This window comes from Penaeus chinensis, chromosome 41 (assembly GCF_019202785.1).
Source record: "Penaeus chinensis breed Huanghai No. 1 chromosome 41, ASM1920278v2, whole genome shotgun sequence".
NCBI lineage: Eukaryota > Metazoa > Arthropoda > Malacostraca > Decapoda > Penaeidae > Penaeus > Penaeus chinensis.
Window position 1 is genome coordinate 5,355,943 of NC_061859.1, and position 9,409 is coordinate 5,365,351.

General features: G+C 34.6%; 1 protein-coding gene across 1 annotated transcript in view; it reads left to right on the forward strand.

Moving 5' to 3' along the window:
- Positions 1-4,474, forward strand: part of LOC125047498 — a 16,343-nt gene extending 11,869 nt beyond the window's left edge. Inside the window, exon 9 of the mRNA XM_047645734.1 lies at positions 1-4,474. This exon is cut by the window's left edge and continues 858 nt beyond it. The gene's annotated coding sequence lies outside the window, so the exon portion shown is untranslated.
- Positions 4,475-9,409: the final 4,935 nt, after the last annotated feature.

Below are 9,409 nucleotides of genomic sequence, written 5' to 3' on the forward strand. Positions count from 1 at the left end.
TGCACTTCTGTTTTGTATTTGCTTGGATTATCTCTTATTGTTGGGCAGTGCCATATTCAGTGACTGGCACTTATTAGTTATTTAATCATTAATCCATTTACCTGTGTTTTTCATTTTTACTCACTTCATTAACAGTCTAAGTTACTTATTCATCATTATTATTTTTTTTATTTTTTTTTATTATTATCTTTGTTGAGTAGGTGATTTAGTAACACATTTTTGCATTATCATAAATCTTTCTTATCTATATAAAATTACATTTAGATACATACACTCATGTATGGAACAACCACACTATTCATATATTAATTTCATTTCATATTTCACACCACATCAGAAAATATCACAGTTAATCATTAACACTTGTCTACCTGTCCTGAGATTTTGATTCTACCCTGATTTATTATTGTGTGATGTCTGAACTGTCTGTCTATTTCAGGGTAAAAGAGGCACTGTGCTATTTGTATAACATTCCTTGCATATTTTTTATGCTGTAACATTAATATGTTGTTTTAGGACCATGTAGTAGGCAAAGAAAAAAAATTATTGAGATAGTGGTTATGAATACCTTCTGTGAAGGGTGTCTTTGGCCCGTTGAAAGGGAAGCATTATTAGGTGATAGTTTCTTAGTGGAGAGACCTGATGTGTAATAGGAATAAAAGTCATCATTAATTTGAGGGAATTGATAGAACATGGCTAGTACAATATCATCTGTTTTATATGATCTCTCTGCAGCATATTAAAATGAGAAAGAATTAACATTTTAGAATAGAAAACAAAAGTAGAAACACTTGTAGAGTGTCACTGATTTTATGCTTCATTTGTTGGATTTACTTCCAGATGCTGATATTGCTGACATGTATGATGCTTTTAAATAATTAATCTGTGATTTCTATTATATAAGTTTTCAGCTTGGAAATAATATTGATCTTCAGCACAGATATTTTAAGCAGTGTATACAAGGCTGGCAAAATATAATTGGATACCAGTAAGTTGCCATATACACTAGAGTTATATAATCATTGGAATTTTATCGCAAATTTTTATCTACAATACTTTGTTTAGTTCTTAGCCAAATTTTCATACTTTTAGTCAGTAACCAGTCAGAATAGATGGCTGTAAGGGCAGTGAATGTTTCTGTGATCATAATTTTTCAGATGTAGCCAGTCCTTCACTTACAAGTGCTTTTAAAAGTGTTGTAAATTCTCCTGTGTGATCTACTGATTTTGTTTCAGAGATGGGAGTATGTGTATGTGTGTCTGTGAGTATATTTGTTATGCATGTGTGCATGCAAGTGTCAGTGTATAGGGATAGGGGGATATTCATGTGTGCATGATCAGAATTCAGTTGACCGGAGAATTCCATGTCAGATGCATTATTTGCATTGCATATCTTTTCATATTTGCATTTGCAGAAAAAAACACCACATGTAAAGGAAGGTTATTTTCCACTTCACATCCTGTTCTTGACTTGAAGTTTGGTCTCATAAGGGTATGTCTTTTCTCTGTTTTACTGCAGATTATACAGGCTTTTGTCATTATTAGTATTTGTTTCCTTCATCAAGGTATTCACTCCATAGAATTATTATTTTTTTTTTTTTTCCTTCTTATATTTGCATATTTATTAAGTGTGATGATAGCAAAATAGATAAACCTTATTGTGATTTGGCACAGCTGCAATGACCATAGGATTCTTCTTTCAGTACAATTTTCTATAACTTATTGGTCATAAGTTTAACTTGTTTCCTTCTCCTACAGTTTTCTTATATTTTAAATGTACAGAGTATGCCTGTAGCTTACTATATAATTTACTATAAGTCTTCTATGAAAATTAAAAGCTTGATTATAAGAATGATCATAGCACTTTTATTCAGCATACATAAAGAAACTTACCTGTTTGTCTGTGTTCTTCAGCTACAAATATAGGAAGTGATAGTTACCAGCAATAGATTATAAATACCTTCATTGTGCTGTATGAACATTAAAGGAAACAGAGAATGGACTTTAAAAATATGTATGATCATGTGGTAATTTTATTTTAAATTATGGGATTTTTGCTATTTAGCAGATTTAAAAACAGTTAGCATTATAGAAATCCCAACACTTATTACAGATTAGTTTGTTTACACCATTGTGTATGTTGTAGGCATTGATTTATGCGAAGCCTATTGAAGTTGAGCTGTTTATTCATCTTTTTGAAGTATGGGAAGGTTTAAATCTGATATGGTTTGTAATTAATTTTAAGATATATAAAAAAGGGTACACAGTATTTTTGTATATCATTGTGCAGTTATTGCAAGTAAATTTTCAGCCATGCATACAAACCATTGGCAGATTATGTGGTCCTATACAGGTACCCCCAAAATGGCTATATAGTTGTTTTTGGTAAAGGGATTGATTGTTTATAATCCATCTATTTAATGTAATTTACTTTTTCAGTAATGTATCCAAGTTTATAATTTATTTTGGTTTGTTGCCATTTCTGGGATGCCCTTTATGGAAAAGGTTAAAGGAATAAGAATTCTGTAATTTATATAAGGAAAAGAAAAACTAAATATAATTTTGGCCAAGTATTAGCCTTTTCAACTATTATTTAGTCAGATTTTATAAAAAAAATGTTTACCTGTTCAAAGTTATGATGGTTATATTTGCTTTAATGTATGCAATACAGATATAACTACAGCAAAAAAAATAAATGGTAATCATGTAATGGGGTAAATGTTAACAGTAGTAATAAGGTCACCAAGCATTTACTAGGGATAGCAACTAGATTTTTACCAAAAAGAATAATGAATTGTTAATATTTCAAGTAATTTGTAGTATATTTTGTATGTATTGTATATCCATCATATGTTTAAAATGGACTTCATTCATGAGTACTTGTAACCAATTAAAAGTCTTTATGTCCTTTATAACATTCATAGGAAGTTGGTGAGAGGCCAGACATATGCATTTGAGTGTGTTGTATGGTTGACTTTTGTTTTTGCATTTATGGATTTTTCAGACTTAATTATATGTAATCCACCCTGAGTATTTTATGAAATTAAGAATTCATAGAGTGATAACATGTATACAGATGTAATGTGTTGTAAACAGTTTTAAATACCATCATTACTCCACTTCTAAATTTATTTGCCAAAAAGCACCAGTCACTACAACTATTTGGAACACCACTCCAAAACTACTAGGGGTAGCTCAGACAGTACCTGTTAAAAAAATAGTACAAATAGATTCAAAGTTCCACAGGGCGACGCATTAGTACTGTTGGTACTCTATTTGCAGCTCTTACAGCTTTGTTTGGTCATTATGTTTTGGTATCAGTACTGCTAGAGACTCCACAATTAGTTTAGGAGCAGTTTTCCTTGTGATTGCAATAATTGGTACTTTCACATATATAAATTTTGAAGTGGATGATAATTTAGCGCTAAGTACCAGAGGTACTTACCAACTCTGCTTGTAATTGGAATGCATTATAATCTTAGTTTATAGCCATGATAAGTCATTGTTATGAATCTTCTGATATTAGGCCCGCCTGCATTATTTTCCTTTTCCACTTGTAAATTTATTTACCAAAAAACACTAGCTACCACGGCCATTAGAAAGAGCCCCAAAACTAATAAGGGCAGCTAAGGCAGTACCTGTTAAAAAATAGTACAAATAGATTCAAAGTTTTACTGGGTACAGTTCTTTTTTGGTATTCTATTAGCCTTATTTTGCCATAATGTTTTGGGATCAGTACTGCTAGAGACACCATTATTAGTTTAGGGGCAGTTTTCCTAATAATATGTAAATTTAGAAGTGGATGGTCCCAAAGTACCATTGGTACTTCCTTAGTCTGCCTGTAAAGGGAATGCACTATAATGTCATGATATCTCATTATTATTATTATTGTTTGGTCCTCTCCCTTCCAAAGAATTTCCTGAAAAGGATGGAATTCCTTGTTGATATTACTTCTGATCTAAAGTACTGTATAATTGGAGATAGTAATTTTCTTCTCTTATTTATTTTGTGAAGTACAGCATTTCGTCATTTTCTTTTTCTTTATTCATGTGATCTTCTTGAATGTAATTATTGTTTTCTGATTTACTTTTATGAAAGATATTTTTATTAGGAATTGTACTCTGATTGATTTAGTTACAACAAGAAATCCAGTAATCCTCAAAATGTTGGGTCTTTTTGGCCATGAGGAATTTTGTTGCCATGTTTTACCACTACTCCAAGTTTTCTTTTTATTGTGTCACCTCTTAAAACCTTCCCCCATCATAGTGGTTTCACATAAGAAAATTAAATCTTTATGAATTATGTACTTGGAGGATTTACTTGATATTATGGAATTTGCCATTCCCAATTTCTGCTTCATGGTTTATACAGACTTAATCCTGTGTGTGATATTCAAGTTTCATCATACTTTTTTCTATATTTGTATGCATTATCTTTTATAAAACAATAATCATACGAAACTAGGATAACCCCAACATGACTGTTTTAATAACCCCTCATAACTAGTAGCCAGAGAACATATTAATGATTTTACAATGGGGAAGAGTTAAAAAGCAAAAAAATGTGCTAGACATCAAAGGTCATGTAGAACTGTAGGGAGGCATAGTAGCAAAAAGATAAAGAGGAGTGGCTGAGTCAACAAGTTTATGATTAAATCTGCTACATGTCAAAAGTAATACTGTAATGTAGGATAGTATGGTATTGAAAAGGGTACAGAGGAGTGAAGGTAAAGAGGGGAAGTTAATGGGGGTAAGGCAGGGATTAACAAAAGGGGATTAGATCAAATGGAGAACAGAAACTCAAATATTTCAGTGTGGAAGAGCTATTATGTAACAATCAGCTATTATGTAACAATCTTGGGTCATGATTAGATAGTTTTGAATGTTGGTTATGGATGTTTTCTTATAATGGGGAGAAGAGGGAACATATATAACATAAGGTTGATGTGGTTAGGATGCAGTAGATGAGAAGATGGGATGGAATGTTTTAACTTGTCTTGTGCAATGATTTGGGCAAGGAGGAAGACAGGAAGGTACTGGGAAGTAGACACTGGAGTGTCTGGAATAATGGTGGAGATTGGGGTGTCTGGATTTAGAATGTCAAAAGAATTTGATTGGGAGTGGGAAGTGGGATGAGAAAGAGATACTGGGGGAGATGTAGAAACATCCTGGGAGGGAAGAGGAGGGGCAGAATGAAGGACAGTACTAGTGTAGGGAGTAAAACAAAAAACACATCTGCATGCTTCCTGCCACCAAAGACTCAAACTTGTAGGTAGGGCAACCCCTATAAAATAAATTATGGGAACCACCACAACTGGCAGATGTGTATGATTGTGCAGAGCAGTTTGATTGATCATGACCAAGTTGGGTGCATAGAGGTCATCGGGCTGTGGTAGGATGTTTGGTCTAACCTAGACGCCAACAATTCTGACATTGATGGGGAGAGCTTAATATAGTTGGCCAGGGACTCTAAGCCAATATAAACATAGAGAGAGATATAGTCTACAGAAAGTAATCTTGGCAGGGGAATGGTGCAGCAATGTACTGATAAAGCATCATACTCCAAGAGGCAGGAGAGTAGGTCTTCTCCACTATCTGATCAAGCCTTGCAGTATACAGGGCAGTTTGTTGGAGAGATAGAGACAGTTCTGGTACAAGTATTATTGAAGAAGGGACAAGGCTGGACAGGAATGGGTTTGCCATTGATGTAAGCTTGGGATTCAGATACAACTGTGACAAGGTGGGAATGATTGGGATGGAATGAAACTTTGGCTATTTGTTTTTGGAGGCATTACTGGAAGAGGAGAGTTTTGTCAGAGTAAGGGGCTGTAGAGGGGATCATGAGAGAGATAGAGGTGTTGAGAGAGATAGTACAGTAGAGAGGTGGACAATAAGGAGGGAGGAGAGGTTGGTAAATGTAGAAACCTGTGGGAGTGGAGGAGGTGAAGTAGAGGATGGTGGGAGAGGAGGGATGTTTTCTAGAAGTTGGTTAATGACCTGGGTAGTAGTGGCAGTGTTTAGAGTAGAGGTCAAAGGAGAGCCTAGGGTCAAAGAATCAGGATAATTTAAATCTGTGGGGCTAGTTGATAAAGGGGCAAAATTCAGTGGTCTTAATAAGTGTGCAAAATCTTCATTACTGGCCATGGTAAGTCTGGAGTATGTTGGGGAGAGAAACAGTACACCCCTCAGGGTCCCTTTGAGGGGTAAGGGCTAGGCAACTAAACGGCAATACAGTGTCCATGGTTCCCTCCTGGCCACTCATGACTGGCATAAAGTCAGCCTTTCATCCTTTCAACACCTTAGGAAGTAGGATAGGTGAAGGGGTTGGCATGAGATGGGGGGGGGGGGGTGATTCAAGGGAGGAGGTGAAATATTAGAAGGAATGTCAGGCGAAGGAGGGAGCAGAAGGAATAACAGGGAATGAAGTGAAGGTTGCAGATGGAGAAAGTGAGGATCCCCCCCCCCCAGGAGTGTAGGGGGATTCCTAGTAAGAGGAGTGATGTCAGCTACTACTTTGAGTGTAGAGGGAATGGGTCGGAGGGACTAGAAGGTGGATAAAGGATAGTAGTGCTTTTCGGGGTCATGATTAATAATTAAGACCAGATGAAAAAAAGAAAAAATATATATATATATACATACATACATACATACATACATACATACATACATACATACATACATACATACATACATACATACATACATACATACATACATACATACATACATATATATATATATATGTGTGTGTGTGTGTATAACAATCCTCCCTGACCTGGCCTCGAACCTAGGTCACTCTGGGTATGAGACTGGAGGGCCAGTACTAAACCAACCATGCCACACGACCCACTAAAAAGAGGGTCATGTGGCATGGTTGGTTTAGTACTGGCCCTCCGGTCTCATACCCAGAGTGACCTAGGTTCGAGGCCAGGTCAGGGAGGATTGTTATGCATCTATATCAATGCGGTATTGCATTATTCCGTCTTTCATATATATATATATATATATATATATATATATATATATATATATATATATATATATATATATATATACATATATATATATATATATATATATATATATATATATATATATATATATATATATATACATATATATATATATATATATATATATATATATATATATATATATATATATATATATACATATACACACACCAGCAAACACTTCCTCTAGCAGAATGATTTCCAAATTGATTTCTGCAAATATTGTTATCAAAAAGTAAAGTAAGACAGAGGACTTACCTTGTATCTTGTTGGCACTGTTGTTTGCAGCTGAAGTACCCCTGACTTCATAAGCGAAGTTCAACTGATAAATTTACATGCTACCTTCAAGCAACACACATGTATAGACTTTTGAGAGGATCAAATAAGATTACTTCTTACAGCGATATTTATCTTTATTTTCTAATGAATTTAATTATAAAACATTTCAGAAACATGTTATGTAAATTGCACATTGAGCTTTATACAGTGTGTTTTCTTTAGTGGAGTATCCAATGGAATGATTTCAGTGTCAGACATGACATTTTCAGAACTTAGTGCAAAATCGGACATAGAACAGAGTTGTAAGTCAAACAAGTGCCTCTTTGTAAAAAATCATTCTATGTTGTAGACAGTGAAGATTTTATCACTGGTAGCTTCAAATGATTTTTAAAATTTGAGAGAGAGAGAGAGAGAGAGAGAGAGAGAGAGAGAGAGAGAGAGAGAGAGAGAGAGAGAGAGAGAGAGAGAGAGAGAGAGAGAGAGAGAGAGAGAGAGAGAGTGTGTGAGTGTGAGTGTGAGTGTGAGTGTGAGTGTGAGTGTGAGTGTGAGAGTGTGAGAGTGTGAGTGTGAGTGTGAGTGTGAGTGTGAGTGTGAGTGTGTGTGTGAGTGTGAGTGTGAGTGTGAGTGAGTGTGAGTGTGAGTGTGTGTGTGTGTGTGTGTGTGTGTGTGTGTGTGTGTGTGTGTGTGTGTGTGTGTGTGGGTGTGGGTGTGGGTGTGGGTGTGGGTGTGGGTGTGGGTGTGGGTGTGGGTGTGTGTGTGGGTGTGGGTGTGGGTGTGCGCGCGCGTGCGTGCGTGTGTGCGTGTGCTAGTTTGTCTGTGTTTATTTGTTTGTATGTGTACTAATTTACTTGTTTATACATGTGTATTTATACATATTATGTATTTATGTATTAACATAATGTATGTTTGTACAAAGGAAACAGGAAAAGCTTTGATGTAGATAAACCTAAATCAGTTATTCATTTCACAGACATATCATTTGTGTTGTCAGCATCAATAGTGGAAAAAAGAGACTTTTCTCTTTCAAAATCACTAAAGGCACATACAACAATATGAAAAATATGTTTGCAAAATTACATTCTCCTCACCCTCCCCTAGTGAAAAAAAACACCATTATATATAATTACAGTATAATAATGATGCAATTCTAATCAGGCCAAGGAAATACTTGAGAGGCACATGCAACAAACAATTCCGGACTTGAAAGGTGATCCACAGTGATATCATGAAAATACTTCTCTGGCCCATTCAAGTTAAAAGTCGTCTACATCTATGAGTACTGTAATAAAAGACTAGTTGAAATCTGACACCAAACAAAACATTAACAGTCTTATCAGTTATTTGTACACAACCAAATATGCAACTGGATATCAGTGATCCATGATTAATACAAAATCTTGATATACATATATCTTATATGTATACTGTATTAAAATGGTTGAGAAGAAATGGCAGGGTTAGAATGCTCTTCCAGATTTATTGTATCTACAAAAATACAAAAATGAATGAATTAGAGAAATTAGACCAGAACAGTCAGCCATAACCAAAACCCCATCCCTCCAAAACAAAGTTTTTTATACTTTGGTTCTTTCTCAAAAAGATCAGATCATTTCTATTCTCAGAATATTTAAGAAAAGTTTGAGTATTTCCTTTTTAACTATTATTCACTTTTCTGTAGCATAAAACTATGACTGAATATTTTTAACATTACTATTGGACTGTGATTTTAAGATCTTGAGAGCAGAACTAAATGTCAACATATTCCTTATAATCTAAATATTCAATGCCATTAAAAAGAACTTTCATCACATCATAATGTAAAAATATCTAGACTATTGGACGACACCAAGCCAGCTTCATAAATAAGCTACATGGCTTCAATTTACATATAGTCTTATATGAAAATCCCTTTCTTTCCTCTTCTAAACTCATAAATAAAATCCTATAATACTTGTAATATCTCTTGTTATAACTTAACCTACATCATCCAAAAATTGATTCCACAATCACTAACAATATACCAAGTCGGCAGATTCCCTCTATATCATATAGATACAAATGCTAACCCTGCCATTTCATTTCTCACTGACCACACTGATAAAAATGTGTTGTGTGCGAG